Here is a 22,269-nt window from a genome sequence, read left to right as displayed (position 1 = left end):
AAAGACAGGCAAGAGTCCTGGGATCAAAACTTGACTGAGTAGGGTTAAAACTTCTGCACAGCCAGAAGTAGAAAGAGTCACCAGATAGATATAACCTATTTTTGAGGGAGTGCCAAAAATGAGAAGCAGGAAAGTCAAAATTAGTCATCAAGTCCAAAGGAGTGAGCAACAGAACCTGAGGCTGAGGAGAGAAGGTGAGTCAAGAAAGTCAAGTGCCAGATGACGTCTTCTTTTTGAGGGGGAAAAGAAAAAGAAAAAAAGGCAAGATCAAGAAGAAATAAAGGGTCCAAGACAATAACTGGGAATCACTCCTTGAAGTTCAATCCTGGATTTTGTTGGGTATGGGTTATCTTAATTTAAAAGCATGAGATCTAAGCAGGTATCTTCCTTCCTTATAACTTGCCCTCCCACTTTATTGCCACTTCAAGGCATTAAAAATACCAAACAAGGCCGGGAGTGGTGGCTTATACCTGTAATCCCAGCACTTTGGGTGGCCGAGGTGGGCAGATCACCTGAGGTCAGGAGTTCGAGCCCAGCCTGGCCAACATGGCGAAATCCCATCTCTACTAAAAATACAAAAAGTAGCCGAGTATGGTGGTAGGCACCTGCAATCCCTTCTACTCAGGAGGCTGAGGCAGGAGAATCACTTGAACCTGGGAGGTGGAGGTTGCAGTAAGCTGAGATCACACCTCTGCACTCCAGTGTAGGTGACAGAGAGAGACTCTGTCTCAAAAAACTAACAAATAAACAAACAAACAAAATCTGGAAGCCATGTAGGCATGCCTGCTAATGAAACAACCTAACCTAGACTGATTAGGCTATAAAGATAACCACATCTCCTGAGAATAATTTTCCCCAGATTCCTCCATTGACTATTTTTGGAATAAAGCCTCTGAACAAAGGTGATACTTGAACATATGAGTTCAGTTATAAGCAGCCTGAGGTACTGGGAGATGGAAATCAATATCACACCTTACTTAACAACCAAAATTTTACTGAGCACTTACTATGCCCTGCCTGGGTCCCCAACACCCCGGTGGGGGACCTGTACCAGTCCGTGGCCTGTCAGGAACTGGGCCGCACAGCAGGAGGTGAGCAGCCAGCTGGCAAGCATTACAGCATGAGCTCCGTCGCCTGGCACATCAGTGGTGGCCTCTGCAGGGAGGCCAAAGCTGGCCTCAGGTCAGTGGTTATTTATTTTGTGTCCTTCTGTCAATATGTCTAAAACCGCCCCAGGACTCCTGATTTATTACCTCTACAATGGGCACTGCTAATTGTAGAATTTGAGACTAGATTCTCATAAGAGCGTGAACCCTACTGTGAACTGCTCATGCGAGAGATCTAGGTTGCAGCTCCTTATGAGAATCTAACGAACACCTGATGATCTGAGGTGGAACAGCTTCATCCCAAAACCATCCTCCCCACCCCTTGATCCATGGAAAAATTGTCTTCCACAAAACTGGTCCCGGGTGCCAAAAATGTTGGGGACCACTGCATATAGCATACTGGCCCCAAGTACTCTAAATACAGTATCACAGTATAGTTAACATTTGAATATTATCCAATTTGGTTAAAATCAATTAGACTTTTTCAAGGATCTTGATCCTGCCTCACTCAAATTTAAACCATAATTTCCTATAGACTAAGACTATCTTGCCATATTCTTTTTTACCCCCTCATTTCTAGCCAATCCTCAAAAGGTTAAATATGCACTGGGATCTCATAACACCTCAGAGAGTATATGGAGTCTACCTGTCCCACCATGGAAAAGTGACTTGCTCAGTCACTATGGAGCATTAGTCAATATGCAGCAAAGTATTAAGTGTCAGATATCAGCCTTAAAATAAATATCTGCTTTTTTGTTTGTTTGTTTGTTTGAGACAGAGTCTTGCTCTGTCGCCCAGGCTGGAGTGCAGTGGCGCCATCTCGGCTCACTGCAACCTCTGCCTCCCGGTTCAAGCGATTCTCCTGCCTCAGCCTCCTGAGTAGCTGGGACTACAGGCACCCATCACCGTGCCGGGCTAATTTTTGTATTTTTAGTAGAGATGGGGTTTCACCATATTAGCCAGGCTTGTCTTGAAATCCTGACCTTGTGATCCGCCCGCCTCGGCCTCCCAAAGTGCTGGGATTACAGGCGTGAGCCACTGCGCCCGGCCAATATCTGCTTTTTTAATTGTTATCTTTCTTTCTGCTTTTCAGACAAGAAGAAACTATAATTTAAATTTTTCTGCTATGTGGCCTACACTCCACAAGCATTCTGTAATAACTGAGCCAGGGTTTAACAAAGGAAGGCTGTGTGTGTGTGTGTACATGTGAGCACACGTGTACGTGTGAGTGCACGTGTACGTGTGAGTGTACGTGTGAGCGTACGTGTGAGCACACGTGTACGTGCCCCTATATGACCGCATAATTGCTGATGTGGGGTGGGAGTCAGGAAAGAGTGTTCAGGCACATCAATATTTATATGAAAGAGATAGTATGACACACAAAAATTATAATTTTATAGTGTTAATATAATGTTGGGGGGAGGAGAGATTTAGAGAAAAGGAAGGAAGGGAGGTTTCAGGGAAAGAAGGAACAACTAGAAGGATGGATTCCTATCTGCAATTGTGTACGGAAGCTCCACTATGAAGACTGCAGAAGCCTCTCCAGGCATTGGGATATTTCAGATATTTCATTCTAGAAAGGAAAAAATGCAATGCTCATTCCCCCCTCCCCTGCCTCCCCACTTCCTTGGTGCCCTTCCAAGGGAGGGCCCTTGGTACCAGCTTCTTAGTTCTCCCCCAGGGAGGTTTACTAAGGCCAAGAGGGCCAGATGGGGCTGCTGGAAAAGATGTTGCTGATCTGGCTCTTTCTCATCCCACTTTCTGTCTGCCAGTGCTTTTGGTCGTGGCAGCGCCTGTCCTGATGAGGCTAGAATACTCATCCTGGAGCGGGCAGCGTGTGCCCCAGTGAGCATCCAGTTGCATTTCCCAGTTATCCTCTAGCTGCTCTGTGCTGCAATGTGCCATTATGTTGCTACTCCCATTTTACACTTCACACACCAGCTTTCTCTCAAGACAGTTATTTGATCACTAACCACTTTGAATATCACGATCATCAGCTCATTTATTTTTTCTATTTTAAAGTATGGCGCTGGTGTGCTCAGGGAGCAGCCGTATTGATTTCCACATTTGCCAAAGCATCCGAGTGTGAGCTGCCTATCACAGTACTGACTTGAATAAAAGGTTATTACTGTGATCATTATTTAGCATTTATATAGCTCCTCACAATTGTTTACCTATTATTCCTCAGAGCACCCCTGTCAAGGTGATCTGTATTAGTAATGCCCATTGTAGAGGCAGTAAATCAGGGGTCCTGGAGCGGTTTTAGGAATGTTGACATAAGGACACAAAATAAATACAGACCTGGGGCCAGCTTTGGCCTCTCTGCAGCATATGTGGCCAGTTCAGTCATTCCATCGTTCGGTTAGCAAACCTTCTCAGGCTGGCTCTTTTTCCCCTTGTAGGTTGCAGCTCAAATATCATCCCCTTGGAGAGGCCTTCCCTGCTTCCCTATCTAAAATAGCATCCCCTCCCCCAGGCACTATCACTGTGCCTTATGGACGTCACAGTGCTTAGTGTCACCTGGCATTATCTTGTTGGCATATTAATGTTCTTGTTTATTATCTGTTTTCACCATTTAAGAAGATCATCTCGGGCCAGGCAGGGTGGCTCACGCCTGTAATCCCAGCACTTTGGGAGGCTGAGGCAGGCAGATCACGAGGTCAGGAGATTGAGACCATCCTGGCCAACATGGTGAAACCCCACCTCTACTAAAAATACAAAAATTACCTGGGCATGGTGGCATGTGCCTGTAATCCCAGCTACTTGGAAGGCTGAGACAGGAGAATCACTTGAACCCAGGAGGCGGAGGTTGCAGTGAGCCAAGATCACACCACTGCATTCCAGCCCTGCAACAGAGCAAGACTCCGTCTCAAAAAAAAAAAAAAAAAGGAAAAAAAGAAAAAAAAAAAAGATCATCTCAGTGATGGTAGCATCCTTGCCTGAGTTGTTCACTTCTTCACCTGTCGTCTTTGTTGAGAGCAATGTCTGGCACACAGTAGGTGCTCAATAATGCTTGTTGAATGAATGACAATAAGAGCCCTGTAAATACTGTTATTTACACAGCATTTCCTATGCCTTTTTGTCTCTTTCTGGCCTTTCTGGATAGAGTCACACCTACAGTCAATTACTCTTAATTACCCTGGAGCTAATATCATGGATAGCTCAGGTCCTTGGCTTTCCTTTCCTTCTTGCTCCAGATCTTTCCGTCATTTCTTGCCTTCAGTTGAGAGGGGTGAAGAAGAGAGTAAGGCAATGAAAGTCCTATTAGACAATTTCACTAGGTCTAATAGCTTATAAAAGGTACAAAGTCGAAATTATTGATTCCAAGATTTTTTTGCCTTATTTGTGAATTTCAAAAAAAAAAACTCATCTGTTTTATATATGCAATTCAGTGAAAAGTGCTTTGAAGAAGTTAAAAGCACTGTATAAATGTAAGATATAATTATGTATGCATGTAGTCCCATTAACCTTGGTAATTGAGAGTTGGTTATACATTTAAGGTTTAATTAGTTTCGATAGAACAGTAGCTCACACTTTCTAATGGGTAGGGCCAGACAAGGGCTTAGAAAACGTGCCTTTGGTTAATTTTTTTTTTAACCATCAAATCAAGATAAAGTTTAAAATCCCTTCAGAGCCTGAAAGGTTGGCAGTAATGCTGATTTCTCATCAACAAGTAAGAATAGGCAAATGATACTAAATGTTTGAATTATCTTGCTTCAAATTTCAGACAATGAGAATACAATTTCACCCAAAAACTCTTAAGCTGATCTTGGAAGAAAGAACTGCTGGATAATCTAAAAATGAACTTTTCTATTTAAAGGTTATTGGTAATGTTTTTTGTACCCTTATGTGCAACAACAAAAATTGGGTTGCCTTTTGGTTTTAAATATAAGGAATCAACATAAGCTTTATAACATGCGTTGTTGCAATTGCTCCTCACTACAACCCATCTTTTTTTTTTTTTTTTCTTTTTTGTTTTTTTGAGACGGAGTCTTGCTCTCTCACCCAGGCTGGAGTCCGATGATGTGATCTCGGCTCACTGCAATCTCTGCCTCTCGAGTTCAAGCGATTCTCCTGCCTCAGCCTTCCGAGTAGCTGGGATTACAGGTGCACACCACCACATCCAGCTAATTTTTTGTATTTTTAGTAGAGACAGGGTTTCACCATGTTGGTCAGGCTGGTCTCAAACTACTGACCTCAGGGGATCTACCCGCCTCAGCCTCCCAAAGTGCTGGGATTACAGGTGTGAGCCATTGTGCCCAGACCAACCCATCATTTTACTGATGAAAAAAATGGGTCAAGCACAGTGGCTCATGCCTTAATCCCAGCACTTTGGGAGGTCGAGGCAGGTGGATGTCCCGAGGTCAGGAGTTCGAGACCAGCCTAGCCAACATGGCAAAACCCTGTCTCTACTAAAAATACAAAAATTAGCTGGGCATGGTGGCAGGAGCCTGTAAACTCAGCTACTTGGGAGGCTGAGGCAGAAGAATCGCTTGAACTTGGGTAGCGGAAGTTGCAGTGAGCAGAGATCACACCACTGCACTCCAGCCTGGGCAATAAGAGCGAAACTCCATCTCAAAATAAAAAGAAAAAATGGGCAGGGCACGGTGGCTCCTGCCTGTAATCCCAGCACTTTGGGAGGCTGAGGCAGGCAGATCACAAGGTAAGGAGATCGAGACCATCCTGGCTAACATGGTAAAACTCCGTCTCTACTAAAAATACAAAAAATTAGCCAGGCGTGGTGGTGGGCGCCTGTAGTCCCAGCTGCTGGGGAGGCTGAGGCAGGAGAATGGCCTGAACCCAGGAGGCAGAGCTTGCAGTGAGCCAAGACTGCACCACTGCACTCCAGCCTGGGTGACAGAGTGAGACTCCATCTCGAAAAAAAAAGAAAAAAGAAAAAATGGACAAAGCCATCAGGCACCTCATGGAAGGTCTTAGAAGAAGTCACCAAGAAGACTGGTGTGACTTAAGTCTCCTGACTCCAGGTTTACTATTCCCTGCAATAATGTTGGACAAACACATTGGAAAGAAAAGTCATATTCTTAGTACTGATGTAACAGCACCAAAGTTCAAAGTTGGACAAATGTATTTTACTGTATTGTGAAATCTGCCACATTTACTTAGTGTGCACACTCATACACTGCATAACAACGTTTCAGGCAATGACAGACCACATATACATTGGTGGTCTCATGAGGTTATAATGGAAATGAAAAATTCCTATCACCTACTGATGTCACAGCTATTGTAACATCATCATAGCACAACTCATTACTCACGATGCTGGTATAAACAAACCTACTGTGCTGCCAGTGGTATAAAAGTCTAGCACATACAATTAGGTACAGTATATAATACCTGATAATAATAAATGACTGTGTTACTGGTTTATGTATTTACTCTACTATACGTTTATTATTATTTTTAAACTGTACTTTTCTACTCATTAAAAAAAGTTGCCAGTGATGCAGTTTCAAAAAAAAGAGAGAAAGAGCTAACTGTAAAACAGCCTCAGGCAGATCCTTCAGGAGGCATCCCAACAGAAGACATTGTTATTATAGGAAATGACAGCTTCATGGGTGTTATTGCCCCTGAAGACCTTCCAAGTGGGGCAAGATATGGAGGTGGAAGACAGTGATATTGATGATCCTGACCCTGTGTAGGCCTAGGCTAATGTGTGAGTTTGTGTCTTAGTTTTTAAGAAAAAAGTTTAAAAAGTTAAAAAAAATAAATTTTGTAAAATAGAGAAAGCTTATAGAATAAGAACATAAAGAAAATATTTTTTGTCTAGCTGTACAATGTGTTTGTTTTAAGCTAAGAGTTATTACAAGAGTCAAAAAGGTTTTTCAAAATTTAAAAGTTCACAAAGTTAAAAAAGTTATAGTAAGCTAAGGTTTATTTATTATTGAAGAAAAAATATTTTAATAAGTTTACTGTAGCCTAAGTGTACAGTGTTTAAGAAGTCCACAGTAGCGTACACAAGTGAATATCCTAGGCCCTCACATTCCCTCACCACTCACCCACTCACTCACCCAAAGCCACTTGCAGCCCTATCAGCTCCATTCAAGGTAAGTGCCCTATACAAGTGTATCATTTCTGTCTTTCATACTATATTTTTACTGCACCTTTTTAATGTTTGGATATGTTTATATATACAAATACTTACCATCTTGCTACACTTGCCTACAGTATTCAGTGCATTAATGTGCTGTACAGGTTTGTAGCTTAGAAGCAATAGACTATCCCATATATCCTAGGTGTGTATTATGCTCTACTCCTAGGTTTGGGCAAATATGCTCTATGACGTTTGCACAATAATGAAACTGCCTAAGGATGCACTTCTCAGAACATACCCCCATCATCATGCAACATGTGACTGTACAGTGTCCCAGGTCCTGTGGTTAGCCCTGGGAGGATACAAAGAAAATAAAACACAAGTTAGATTTCCTTAGCTCTTATAACCTAGCTGGGGTACGAAATGCACACTTTAAAACATTGCTGTAATACAAGGCAGGGCTGGCGTGCATTAAAAGAGAGAAGTAAAGCACTATCATGGCAGGGAAGAGAGGAGTATCTGAAAACACTCCCTGAAAAGGATAAACTTGGCACAGGATCAAGATTTAACTGAAGATATATTGGGAAGAGTCAAGAGGAGAAATGAGGTATCTATCAAATTTTATCTACCTAAAATTTTATTTATTCAAATTGTATAGCGCTCTATCCCTTTAGAAAACCATGATACACTACCATAGCAAAAATTAGTCAATAAACATAAAAGTTAGTAGATGAAATGTTTATTTTTAATTAGAGGTGTTTGCAGATTAGTTATATAAATAAAGGTCATCATAAGAAAAACTGAAAATAGCAAAGATTAAAGTTACTTTCCCTGGGGAATAGAAAAGAGTGGTTGAGAGGTCGGGTAGGGCCTGCTGTGTTTCTTCATAGACCCTTTAATACCAGTTGATTTTAAAACCACATGTATGAATTACTTAGATAAATGTTTTTAACGAGCTCTAAAGAATGAGTATGGTTTCTACAAGAATAAGACAAGGAAAAACAAGTATTCTATTTGAATTGTGCAGTGTGGGATACACTTATATGTTTAGGGAAACATAAGCTGGTGTTCTATGGTAGAAAGCATTGAATAGAGGGATATAAAAACACACACTTAGACAGGTTTTGGTAAAAAAAAAAAAAAAAGACAAAAGGTGTTGAACAAAGAGGTGATATACTTAGAATGAGCTTTATATATGCTAGTAGTTCTCAAATTTGAAAGTACATCAAAATCACTTACTTATTAAAACAAAACCACTAAGACCTCCAGTGTCTTCTCTAGTAGGTCCAGGGCAGGGCTCAGGAATTTGCATTTCTTTTTATTTTATTTTATTTTATTTTATTTTATTGAAAGGGAGTCTCACTTTGTCACCTAAGCTTGAGTGCAGTGGCACGATCTCGGCTCACTGCAACCTCTGCCTCCCAGGTTCAAGCGATTCTCCTGCCTCAGCCTCACAAGTAACTGAGATTACAGGCGCACACCACCATGCCTGGCTAATTTTTTTGTATTTTTAGTAGAGACGGGGTTTCACCATGTTGGCCAGGCTGGTCTTGAACTCCTAACCTCAGGTGAGCCGCCCACCTTGGCCTCCCAAAGTGCTGGGATTACAGGCGTGAGCTACCGTGCCCAGCCAGGAATTTGCACTTGTAATACATTTCCAGGTGATGCTAATGTGCTGGTCTGGGGACCACAGTTTGAGAAGCACTAACATACAGTAATCCAGCAACAAGGAGAAATTAAGAATGAAGCGGAAAGAGACTGTTCCAATAGAACAGACCAGAAGGAATGGGGCCCTGATGAGAGAGCTGAGAGTGGGAAAGTACAGAGCAGCAGTCAAGAGAACGGGCCAATTGCTTCAAAGGACAAGGGACCATTGGACCATATTCTGGGTAATTACAAATCACAAATCACCAGTAAATCCCCCAGTGCCTATGCTGGGTATGCAAGAAGCACTTAAAATTTATTTTTTAAATAGCAATCCTGTGTAGAAATTAAGTTGTGAGTTTTGTCTTACTTTCCCTTCCTCCCACATCAATAACCTCATTTCGGTGCAATTAAGTTGCAAAAGTATCTTCCAGGCAGAGCATCTCTATCTGCATCTGGTCAGCAAGTGTATGTATCTGTACATGCAAAATGGTACTCAAAAATGATTTCTTTATTATTTCGTTTTAGAACATCATTGTAGCTAAATAAAGGTCAAAATAAATAAAGAGCACAGGAAGTGATTGTCTCTACCAAGTAGAACGAAAAATGCTCAATTCTGACCGAGTGCAGTAGTTCACGCCTGTAATCCCAGCAGTTTGGGAGGCCAAGGTTGGTGGATCACCTGAGGTCAGGAGTTCCAGACCAACCTGGCCAACATGGTGAAACACCATCCCTACTAAAAATACAAAAAATTAGCTGGGTGTGGTGGTGCCTGTAGTCCCAGCTACTCAGGAGGCGGAGGCAAGAGGATCGCTTGAACCCGGGAGGTGGAGGTTGCAGTGAACCATGATCGTGCCACTGCACTCCAGCCTGGGCAACAAGAGCAGAACTCCATCTCAAAAAAAAAAAAAAAAAAAAAAAAAAAAAAAAACGCTCAACTCACCACACCACACCATAGAAATACTCCATGAAAACATTAATGAGCGGCCGGGCACAGTGGCTCATGCCTGTAATCCCAGCACTTTGGGAGGCCGAGGCGGGTGGATCACCTGAGGTCAGGAGTTCAAGACCAGCCTGGCCAACACGGTGAAACCCATCTCTACTAAAAATACAAAAAATTAGCTGGGTGTGGTGGTGCCTGTAGTCCCAGCTACTCAGGAGGCGGAGGCAAGAGGATCGCTTGAACCCGGGAGGTGGAGGTTGCAGTGAACCATGATCGTGCCACTGCACTCCAGCCTGGGCAACAAGAGCAGAACTCCATCTCAAAAAAAAAAAAAAAAAAAAAAAAAACGCTCAACTCACCACACCACACCATAGAAATACTCCATGAAAACATTAATGAGCGGCCGGGCACAGTGGCTCATGCCTGTAATCCCAGCACTTTGGGAGGCCGAGGCGGGTGGATCACCTGAGGTCAGGAGTTCAAGACCAGCCTGGCCAACACGGTGAAACCCATCTCTACTAAGAATACAAAAATTAGCTGGGGATGGTGGCATGTGCCTGCAATCACAGCTACTCAGGAGGCTGAGGCAGGAGAATTGCTTGAACCCTGGAAGCGGTGGTTGCAGTGAGCCAAGATGGGGCCATTGCACTCCAGCCTAGATGACAGAGCAAGACTCCATCTCAAAAAAAAAAAGAAAAGAAAAAGAAAAAGAAAAGGAAAGAAAACATCAATGAATCTTTTATCCAACCAATATTTTGGGGGCACCTACTAAATGAGAAGCACTGTAGGTGCTTGGGATACAAAGCACTGTGGGTGCTTTGGGATACAAAGCGCTTGGGATACAAAGAATAATAAAACATAGGTTCTGTTCACAGTGAAAATCTAGCAGTCTTTTTCCTATGCTCCTAAATCTGCCCAAGGATTGTGTTTAGTTTGTAATAAAAATCCTAAAACACATACAGAAGAAGAGAGCTAGCTTCTCTAAACTGGCCACTTACATTGTCTAATTATTCAACAGAAGAGAACACTTTGGTCCTGGGTTATTTCGGTGAGCTCAGCGGTATTTTGCAGCCACGAATAGAGACACTAGAGAGCCTCTAGCACCTGTGTGCTCCCCTGCTCCTTCAGCATAGTGAGCGTTTTATCACTTACACACCATTCAGTGTCCAAAGAGAGTGCCACTTGAGGTTTTAAAAATATCATTTCCTTTACTACCTCCCAAAATAACAGGGTCACTTCAGGACCAGCAAGTGGTTGGCACTGTGACATGATTCCCAGGAGTACTAATAGTTCTGAAGAGGAGCAAGTATTTTCACAGCTGTAGGTCTTGGTGCTGAACTTTCTACTGTCAGTGAGAATCATGTCCAAGTGAAAATATAGAAGTGGAACCAGCCATCAAAGGGATAAGGCGACAGGAATGGTTGTTTACTGGAGTCAGAGAACAACTGAAAATGACTTCTGCAGCTGGAAAAAAAACAAAGACAAGGGTTGAAGGTCAACTTCCTTATTTTATTTTGGCTAATTAGCATGCCCAAGCAGTGTTGCTCAAATGTTTTGGGTGACACTGATTATTTCAGCTCTGTAAAAGATTCCACACGTCAGCTTATGGACCTAGGAGGTAAGGGCACTCAAGGGGAACAAAAGGAAAGACATTCAACCTCACTAGAATGAATGAAGTCACCATGGCACCCAGCCCTCTCTGCTCCATTCCCAACTTCTTCCATCTCCAAACAGTATGAATTGTATTTGCTAAATGCCATTCGCCTCTATCCTCACCACTGTACCTTGGCCACTGCCAGCACGGCCATGCTGTCGACATCTCCCCTGTAGATTACTGCAACAGCCTTTTCACCAGTCTCTCAGCATCCCGATTAACTCTTCTGAACCATTCTTCACACTGCAGCCACAACAATCTTTCGGAAACTCACATACAACTGCTAAAATCTGAATACCACTGCCACCCCTACCACACACACACACACACACACACACACACACACACAAAACCTAGCTTAAGGCCAGGTGCAGTGGCTCACGCCTGTAATCCCAGCGCTTTGTGAGGCCAGGGCCGGCTAATCACCTGAAGTCAGGAGTTCAAGACCAGCCTGGACAACATGGTGAAACCTCCTCTCTACTGAAAATACAAAAATTAGCCAGGCTCAGTGGCGCACGCCTGTAATCTCGCTACTTGGGAGGCTTAGGCAGGAGAATCGCTTGAACCCAGGAAGCGGAGGTTGCAATGAGCCAACTGCACTCTAGCCTGGGCGACAGAGCAAAACTCTATCTCAAAAAACAAAAATAAAAATAAAACCTAGCTTAAAATTGTTTGCAGGCTCCCCATTGCTCTGAAGAGTTTATTTTTATTTTTTATTTATTTATTTATTTTGAGACGGAGTTTCACTCTGTTGCCCAGGCTGGAGTGCAATGGCACAATCTCGGCTCACTGCAACCTCTGCCTACCAGGTTCAAGAGATTCTCCTGCCTCAGCCTCCCAAGTAGCTCGGACTACAGGCATGTGCCACCACACCCAGCTAATTTTGTTTATATTTAGTAGAGACAGGTTTTCACCATGTTGGTCAGGCTGGTCTTCAACTCCTGACCTCAGGTGATTCTCCTTCCTCAACCTCCACAAATGCCGGAATTACAGGCATGAGTCACCGCGCCCAGCTGCTCTGACAACTTTAACTAGTTGAATTGGCCCAGAGAGCTCTGCGTTATCTGTGTGGCCGCCCTTTCCCTCTTCCTGTTGCATCTCACCGCCCAGATTCCCCTACCTGGAGCACTCTTCCCTCTTCGCTTTGCCAACTCATCTTCTCCTCACCCCTAAGCTCTTATATCAGTTCCTTAGGAGCACTTGAGGAAGAACCTCTGCTTCCTGCTTAAGCCAAATCCCTATGTTGTAAACTCCTTTGCACCATCAGCCAGCTCATGAATTCTTCATGGAATGCTTCACAGGGCACTTACATGATCTCACATGATCATTTGACTTCTGCCTGGTCTCCCCACTAGACTGTGAGCTCCATGAAGGCAAGGATTCTATTTTTGCTTACCACCGCATCCCAGAGCCCAGCACAGTGCCTGGCACATATCAGATACTGAATAAATACATTTGGAAGGAAGGATGGACAGAAGGAATGACGAATGAATAAATAAGAGTGGCAAACTGATACTGCTAAAATAAGAATGAGGGCTAGAATTTTAAGTGAATAATAGTAGTAGGTAACACATATTTAACTTCCAATGTTAGGTACTGTTCTAATATATATATATATCATACATACATATACCAATTTCTTTCTTATGACAACTCTATAAGGTGGTTGTTTTTATTCTCCGCACTTTGTAGATGAGAAAACTGAGCCACACAGAGGTTCCTCAAAATCACACAGCTAGCAAATGCAATATATTATACTTTATAATGGAAGAGATATTATGACCATACATAACACAAGAATACAATCTGCTCTGGGACCCTTCTTGCCTAACCACTTTAAAGGGTTTCAGAGACTGCTGCTTTTAAGGGTTAAGGATTTATCTTATTTGGAATTGGACTGTGAAAGTGAAAAACTGTGTCAATCACCCCAATAGATGAAGATCAGAGAATCTCTGATCTGGACTTCAGCTGCCTCTGTGTCACCTTTTGGAGTAAGATATTTCCACTTCAAAGTAAGAGTGGTCTGATTAAAACAAACTCAACATAAAATAATAACCTGTTCTCACCTCAGTTTTGACTATATTGTTTTAAAGTCAGCAGGACAGAAATTGAAGCAGCTAAATGCATAAAACAAAGAGAAAAAAAGAGCTCAGAGTATGGGAAGAAAAACTAAAGAGTATTTCCCTAGGAAAAAAGATTGAAATCGAGATGTATTTGTTTAGAAAAGAGAAGGTGAAAAGGAATGTGCTGCCCTCAGATATCTACAGGAAACCACTCACTGAACATGCCACCATAGACTGGTTTATTTTTGATTTAACCTGGACTAGAAAGCCTAATGTTTAGACAAGGCAAAGTCATCTTGGGAAGGGAAGAAGAGAGGAAGAGCACTAAATGGAAACAACAAATAACTTATTTGCAAAATGAAACTCTAGATGGAGCAGTTCCCTCTATTTGAATTTCCTGTGGTGACTGATACTGATTTTGCTGGATTAGCAACTATTGGAAAAACGACTGGTTGGAATACATTAGCTCTGTGATAGGAAATAAAAATTGGATGATGTACCACTTACAAAATAGAACCTGAATCTCTGGGCAGGATCCATGTAAAGAGAGGAAGGCAGAAGAGAAAAAGGAGGAGGATGACAGAGAGGAAGAAGAGGAGCAGGAGCGAGAGGAGTTATAGTAAGAAGAATTTTGAAAAGGTGTCCAAAAACTTGGTGTGTCCTGTGGAATATGATAGAGGGCACAAGCTCTGGAGTCCAACTGCTAGAGTTTGAATCCAGCCTCAGTCAACTACTAGTTGTAACCTCCCTAAACTCAGGTTTCCTATCTTTGAAATTGGGATTATAATTGTACCTAGCTCATAGGATTTCTTTAAGGAGTAAAGAAACTAATCCTTGTTAACTTCATAGCACATAGTAAATGCTTAATAAATATTTGTGCCACTGCTGTTGTTGAAGACGATCTATACCCCTGATAACATAAATCTGAAATACCAGCTGTATTGAATAATGTTGGAATTGACCAGAAATAACCAGGGATAGTGTTATATTAGACTCTCTTCTGGAAGGGGTCATCACCAAACAGTGAGATTTACACTTAGATACAGAAACCCAAGAAAAGATACAATCTTACAGAAATTGTCCATTCTAGGCTGGTTCTATGAAATCATTTTCTCTCTCTCTCTTTTAGCTTTCAGTCACCATCCTTTTTCCCCCTGCTTACTTTTCTACTTTGTACTCTGTTTTCTAGTCCTTTGAAATCTCCGCGCTCTTCTCCCCATGTGAGGATCCTGTCCAGACAGACTAACCAGACCTGTTTCCTCCATGCTTTAAACACTGGGGGCCTAACAGGGAAAACATTTTCTTTGGGTGGGTGCCAAGTAACGTTGGGGAGTGGGAGAGAGTTTTTAATGACACAGTAAGAAAGAAAATATTTATGTTTCATTTTAATTGAACTTTTCAAGCTCACTATTTTTTAGTAGATGAAAAAGATCAACATATGAGAACACTGGAAATTACACGTAGCTCTGGTTTCATGCACAAAAGTGGAAAAAGCAAATGGGGCAAAGGGAAGTCTGTTGGAGGCATCTTATGAGAAGAGCTGCCCCAGCAAAAAAAAAAAAAAAAAATTGAGCTTAGTGGCACTGTCTTTATCATTGCATTCCTATGATTGGGGCAGATCCTGTTGGACAGGCCCATAAAATTGGCAAGATAATGAACAAGTTCATTACTTTAAATACCTTTCTATTTGTTGGGTCTACTGCAGTGCCTTGGGGAGCAAGTTTATAGAGTGTCACACCTGTTAAACCTGGCAAAGGGACCGTTGTGAAAGGACGCGGTTTACCTTATTGAGTGACTCCAGAAATCACTGTTTTTGTCACTGTTTATTAAGCGTTTACCATGTGTTAGGTACTGTACTAACTACTTTAGACATACGATCTCATTTAAATCTCCCAGCAGCTCTGTGAAGTAGGTATCGTTAAAGTTACTAGGCAATTTACTTGGGTCACACAGCTGATGAATACAGGAGCTAGGGTCTTAACTCAGGTCGGTAAAACACCAAACTACGTGCATGTAAACTGCAATATCAGGTGCAGCCCAATCAGACCAGTTTTCTATCTCTAACAATACTTTGAAAGACTCATTATCTTAGGACTTATGAAGGTAACAAACCGAATAGCTGAGAATGAACTACTCGTGTGTGTGTATAATATATTTAATTAAATAATATATAGCAGTATTTTTCTATTGAGTAAATCATAGTGGGATTATACACTATTTCCAATTAAAAGAATCCTAACAGGTGTGGTGGCTCATGCCTGTAATTCCAGCACTTTGGGAGGCGAGGCAGGCAGATCATTCGAGGCCAGGAGTTCAAGACCAGCCTGGCCAACATGGTAAAACCCCATTACTACTAAAAATACAAAAATTAGCTGGACATGGTGATGCATGCCTGTAGTCTCAGCTATTCAGGAGGCTGAGGCAGGACAATCACTTGAACCCAGCAGGCAGAGGTTGTAGTGTGAGCCAAGATTGTGCCACTGCACTACAGCCTGCGTGACAAGAGTGAGACTGTCTCAAAAAAAAAAAAAAAAAAAAAAACCTTGTGTTTCCTTGGTAGGTTTCTCTTCTCCCCGTGATACCCAGCTTTTCCTAATGCATTTCTGTGTGGACCTACAACCTTTAAATCTCAGCTGTGCCTCAGTTTTATCATCTATTATAAGAGGTACTAAACACAGAGCATTTTCAGGATTAACACAATTAATGCATTTAGAACACTTGGAGGAGTATTATTGGTATTTTGAAAATGTTACCAATTGGCATCATGTCCCTTCCTTGAATGGGGATCAGATTACCATTGGAAGAACTGACTTTAGTCCTTGTTGATGGATTTTGCTTGAAAATATAGATATTGTCATGACAATGCTACAGAGACTTTGCTTCTCTCCAATGCTTTCTGTAAAATGCTCTTACCTGACTTGCTTAGTAACTGCTCAGAAAATGTTCTCCCTCCGTCCACAACTCCCTGTAGCTCCTTGGCATCCTCTGAGGAGGGTGATGGTGTATGCTAAAGTCCCCTTGCCACACCACAAGAAGAAAGATATTTTCAAGGCTGATAGTAAAAAGAATCACCTCCTGTTTCTGGTCCAAGCTACAAATAGATTTTATTTTTTTCTACTGGGTAGAAACATGAAGGGCATGAAACATCCTGAGTATGTGCACTAAAATTCCCTGGGATGCAGAAACTCAGGAATGTTTCTGTTTAACGCTAAGCTTAAACAGGCCTTAGAGAAACAGAGAAGATATCTGTCTCAAATTGAGGGTCTTCTCCATAGATCCTCAAAAAAGATTATCTATCTAGTTTGGAACATCTCGCGATGGCTCACGCCGGTAATCCCAGCACTTTGGGAGGCCGAGGTGGGTGGATCACCAGAGATAGGGAGTTCAAGACAAGCCTGACCAACATGGAGAAATCCCGTCTCTACTAAAAATACAAAATTAGCCAGGTGTGGTGGCAAATGCCTGTAATCCCAGCTACTCAGGAGGCTGAGGCAGGAGAATTGCTTGAACTCTGGAGGTGGAGGTTGCAGTGAATATATTCTTTTCTCACCTAATTTTAACTCCACTGTTGCCCAAGAGATAGTCTGTTCTTATAGGTCAAAAATATTAAAGATTCTCAGTTTTATGTGTTTCAACTTAATACCTAGAAGCCAAATACAGTCTCTGTTTCTAGGTTTATGTAGTCATTGATACTGTGAATTTTGCTTGTTGCTTCTTTGTTTTTTGGTATACAGTGTGCTTTTTTATTTTTTAGTAGAGACGGAGTTTCACCACATTGGCCAGGCTGGTCTTGAACTTCTGACCTCGTGATCCACCCTCCTCGGCCTCCCAAAGTGTTGGGATTACAGGTGTAAGCCACCGTGCCCGGCCTACAGTGTACTTTAAAGTAAATATTACAAAGTCAAAAGATCTACTGTAGGCTGGGCACGGTGGCTTACGCCTGCAATCCCAGCACTTTGGGAGGCTAAGGTGGGTGGATCACCTGAGGTCAAGAGTTTGAGACCAGCCTGGCCAACAAGGCAAAACCTCATCTCTACTAAAAATAACAAAGAAAAGGTAGCCAAGCATGGTAGCAGGCGCCTGTAGTCCCAGCTACTCGGGAGGCTGAGGCAGGAGAAACACTTGAACCCAGGAGGCAGAGACTGCAGTGAGCCAAGATCGTGCCACTGCACTCCAGCCTGGGCGAGAGAGTGAAACTCCGTCTCAAAAAAACAATTTACGATGCAAATAGCAGTAAAACATGCACAGATACGAACTAATGGCCCATTAATATGCCCTTTGGCTTTCAGTCTCTCACAACACATCGAGGGCAACTATTTTGGGACTCTGTCTCATCTGGAGTGTCTACTATAAGACACCAGGGAGGGAAATCAATTTGCTAAAGAAGTTCAAACCTGTTGTGTGACTAAACAGAAAACAGTAAATTAAATTTGCAGCCACATGAGGTAGAATGGTGTACCTGGGAATGACAATGACAGCAACCTAGCCGTGAGACTGTCCTCTGGGTCAGAGAGCAGAGAGGTCAGAGTTCATAGTGGACCCTGACATATGTTCCCTCTCTGCTGACCTGGACCAGGTGTCCCTTCCTATGTACACAATGAGCAGATGCCCCAGCTTCTGATGTCAGTGTGTTGGTGACAGCGCAGCTGAAGGTGTGAGAGGTGTCGGGGAATGTGACTGCTGATCTACATGCATTCCCTAAAAGGAAGTCTCAGATATGACTCAAAGCACTTATCAATCACTCACGTGGGCAGAAAATGACAAGCAAATTGCAGGCCCCATCAAACGTTTCTTATGCTGATGCATCCGTAAGACAACCTATGGGGAGGACTCCCACAGAGCAGTGAACGTTTATGAGAGAAGTGATTAAAAGCTGCTTCAAATCCAGCTTTAAAACTGGTGAACAAAGCAGGAACTCAGTAGCGGTTTCCCCAGGACCCCGTAGACAATTATTTCAATCCAGTGGGGGTGCATGTCTGCCTGCGGGAGAGGGGACAGCAGTGCTGCCGAGCTGCAGGCTCGGGCCCACCTCTGCTAAAGCCTGGCTGAGCCCTTCTCTGCTCGAGTCACCTTGGGCCAGTGAACACCTCTGAGGCTCAGTTTCTTCACCTGCAAAACAGGAGATACCTAAGTCATGGAGTTGTTGTGAGAAATAGTGGTAGGTGGTCATTAGTGTTCTGAAAGCTTATAGAATGGTGCCATGTGTGCCACAGGAGGTCAATACAAGAAGAACTAACACTTATCTAGAGCTTGCTTTGTGTGCCATATATTGCTTTAAGAACTTTAAGTGTATTGTTTATTTAATCCTCTCAATACCACCAAGGCAAGTACTAATGTCGTCTGCATTTTATAAGAGAGGAAAATGAGGAAAAGCAGTAAGTTCCCACATCTAATAAGTGAAAGAATTGGGACTCAAACTCAAGCTTTTTTCTGACCTCAAAGTCCATGCTCTTCACCCATAAATGGTGACGACTCTTTGTCCTGAGAATGACTCATAGAAGACAAGATGGTGTCAATAAACTGTGTCTTCTTTTTTTCTCCCCCCTAACTCCCTCCACCCTGTGAATCTTGCTCTCCTTGCACTCTGAGGGGGACTCAAGTCTTGTAGGAGCCCCCAAAACCTGCAGGGGCTGCTGAGTCCAAGCTAAACTGCTCTGGGTTGAGGGGAAATCACTGCAGAGCCTTTTCTAGCTTTGCTATGGGCACTCAGCCTAACCTTTATTTTGTAACTGATTTACCCTGCCCAGAAGTCAGCCTCAGCTACTTTCTGTGAGAACTGGGTAGACCCAGGAAATACTCGGCTGGCCAACCAGAAAATTAAATAAGAAAGTCATCAGGCCCTGAAGCTTAATACTCAAATGCCAAACAATTTAGTACAATGAGTCACTCTTTCAAAATAGAAATAGTTGTCTTCCAATGTCTTAGTTCTTGCAGAATAACATAGCGTCATGGTTAAAAACACAACCTGTGACTGGGCGCGGTGGCTCACGCCTGTAATCCCAGCACTTTGAGAGGCCGAGGCAGTCGGATCATGAGGTCAGGAGTTTGAGACCAGCCTAGCCAGCATGGTGAAACCCCGTCTCTACTAAAAATACAAAAATTAGCCAGGCATGGTGGCACAAGCCTGTAATCCCAGCACTTTGAGAGGCCAAGGTGGGCGTATCACAAGGTCGGGAGTTCGAGACCAGCCTGGCTAACATGGTGAAACCCCGTCTCTACTAAAAATACAAAAATTAGCCGGGCATGGTGGCACACGCCTGTAATACCAGCTACTCGGGAGGCTGCAGCAGGAGAATTGCTTGAACCCAGGAGGCGGAGGTTGCAGTGAGCCAAGATCACGCCATTGCACTCCAACTCTGGGCGACAGAGCAAGACTACATCTCAGGTAAAAAAAATAAATAAAAATAAATAAAATAAAATAAAAACCACAGCCTGCAAGCCAGAGCTCTAGTACCAGCTCTAGCTGCATGACCTTGAGCAAGTTTCTTAACCTCTCTGTGCTACAGTTTCCTTATTTTTTAACATGAGAATAATAGGTTCTAACTCAGAAGTGGTTGTGGGGATTAATGAATTAATATTAGTGTTTCTATAACTCATGTCTTTCTTGCAATTCCCTATAAAGATCAAACAAATTCCCCATGTTAAATTACTCATTTTGATAACTATGTGAGGAGATGATGCACAGAGGGTTTTCAAGAACACTAATGACCATGTTCTTAAATACTTTGGAATATGCCTGGCACATAATAAGAGCTATATAAATGTTAGCTTGTATTACTATTATTATTCTATTGTGTTTCAGTCCAGGCATATAGGCTTTGCAGCAATGTCTTGAAAGAATTTTTCTTGAAAATCTTTTTTCCTATTTTTACCCTCTCACTACTAGCTACCCATCCCCTCTAAACCCCCTCCCCACCATCCCATCTTTTCCTTAAAAGCAAAGGAAATTACGTTTAAAAGCCTCGTGGAATTACAACACTCAACATGCTCATAAAAGTCAGGAAATGCAAAAGTTAGTATTCTCTGAAGACGTTAAGTCAGTATAGTGGCTCTAACATAAACATTTCAGAGGGCTCAGTGTACCCTCTTGAAGTTTCTGTTGGTGAGCTTTGAGGTCTTCACAACTGCCCCCGCCTCACCAACTGCTTTTGTCTTCTAGAATGCCTCCTATGGGTATCAAGTGGCCTCTGGACCTGTCATTTCAAAGGAACACTGCCCCTGCTCCAGACTCACAGCCATCTCATAGAGCAGTGCTTCTCACACTTAAGCATCAGAATCCCCCCGGCAGGCTTGCCAAAATACGGATCGCCAGGCCCCACTCCCAGAGTTTCAGGCTTAGTAGATCTGAGATGGGGCCTGATAATCTGCATTTCCATCAAGCGCCCAGATGATGCTGATGCCACTGGTCTGGACCACATTTTGGGAACCACCGCATGGGCACTTCTCTCCACTAGAAATATACTTCCCTCACTTCAAATCCCACAGAGCTTCCCCAGCTGCACCAGAAATGGAATGAAAAATTCTGTTCGTGGCCGGGCGCGGTGGCTCACGCCTGTAATCCCAGCACTTTGGGAGGCCGAGGCGGGCGGATCACGAGGTCAGGAGATCGAGACCATCCTGGCTAACACGGTGAAACTCCGTCTCTACTAAAAGTACAAAAAACTTAGCCGGGCGTGGTGGCGGGCGCCTGTAGTCCCAGCTACTTGGGAGGTTGAAGGAGGAGAATGGCGTGAACCCGGGAGGCGGAGCTTGCAGTGAGCAGAGATTGCGCCACTGCACTCCAGCCTGGGCGACAGAGCGAGACTCGCCTCAAAAAAAAAAAAAAAAAAGGAAAAGAAAAATTCTGTTCGTGAATGTATATGATTCCTCAATTTTTTAAGAAATGGAAAACAAATTCTGTTCCCACTCCAACACAGCCTAGACAAAACAAGACACCTCACCTCGGCTGCTGCACTCATTTTACACACACACCCTTTGTCTTTTCCACCTGTATCTTTGCACAGATGCTCAGGATGGTGTGTGTATTTAGACATCTCCAACCCTGCTTGCTTACATGTACACATTTGTGTTTTTCCTTCTCCTCCATTAAACTATAAAGTCCTTGAATGTCTTTCTCGCCAAGGCTCCAAAGCACCTGATGCTGAACACACGGTGGGTGTTGAATAAATGCAGCTGACTGATAAAAATGTCGACTCTACTATTGTACCTGGTAAGCAAAGTGAACAGATATTGCCATGAGAACTTAAAACTCTGCATCAGAGACCAAAGTGTGTTTATTTTTGCAGCATTAATATAGTCAAAAGATGACTTTCCACTCATATATAAATATGCGATATGTTGCCAATCAGCATTTTAAATGCTTTGATGCCATTCTCAGAAATACCATCTGTGCCTCATCTTCTCACATAGTTATCAAAATGAGTAATTTAACATAGGGCAATTTGTTTTATCCTTATAGGGAATTGCAAGAAAGACATGAGTTATGGAAATATTAGTGTCATTGTAATCAATTTTGATTTTATGAGACATTCAAGGATGTGCAGCACCTATATCTCAATATTTCCATAATTAAATAAAGGAATGATATTAGCCCTGGAGGCTATTAATAAGAATATTTTCTGAGAGTTAATAATTAACCCAAAGTTATTATTATTATGTACTGATTTACAAATCACATTTAGTTACATGATCAAAAGGACGAGATCATTATTGTTTTATCTATTGAACAGCTAGGAGTTGAACTGCACCAAGTTAAGGATAGAGTATATTACAGGTCGTTCCCAAGCAAACAAAGACTTTTAGAG

Source organism: Pongo pygmaeus, chromosome 13, assembly GCF_028885625.2.
Source record: "Pongo pygmaeus isolate AG05252 chromosome 13, NHGRI_mPonPyg2-v2.0_pri, whole genome shotgun sequence".
NCBI lineage: Eukaryota > Metazoa > Chordata > Mammalia > Primates > Hominidae > Pongo > Pongo pygmaeus.
This window is presented reverse-complemented; position numbering follows the sequence as displayed.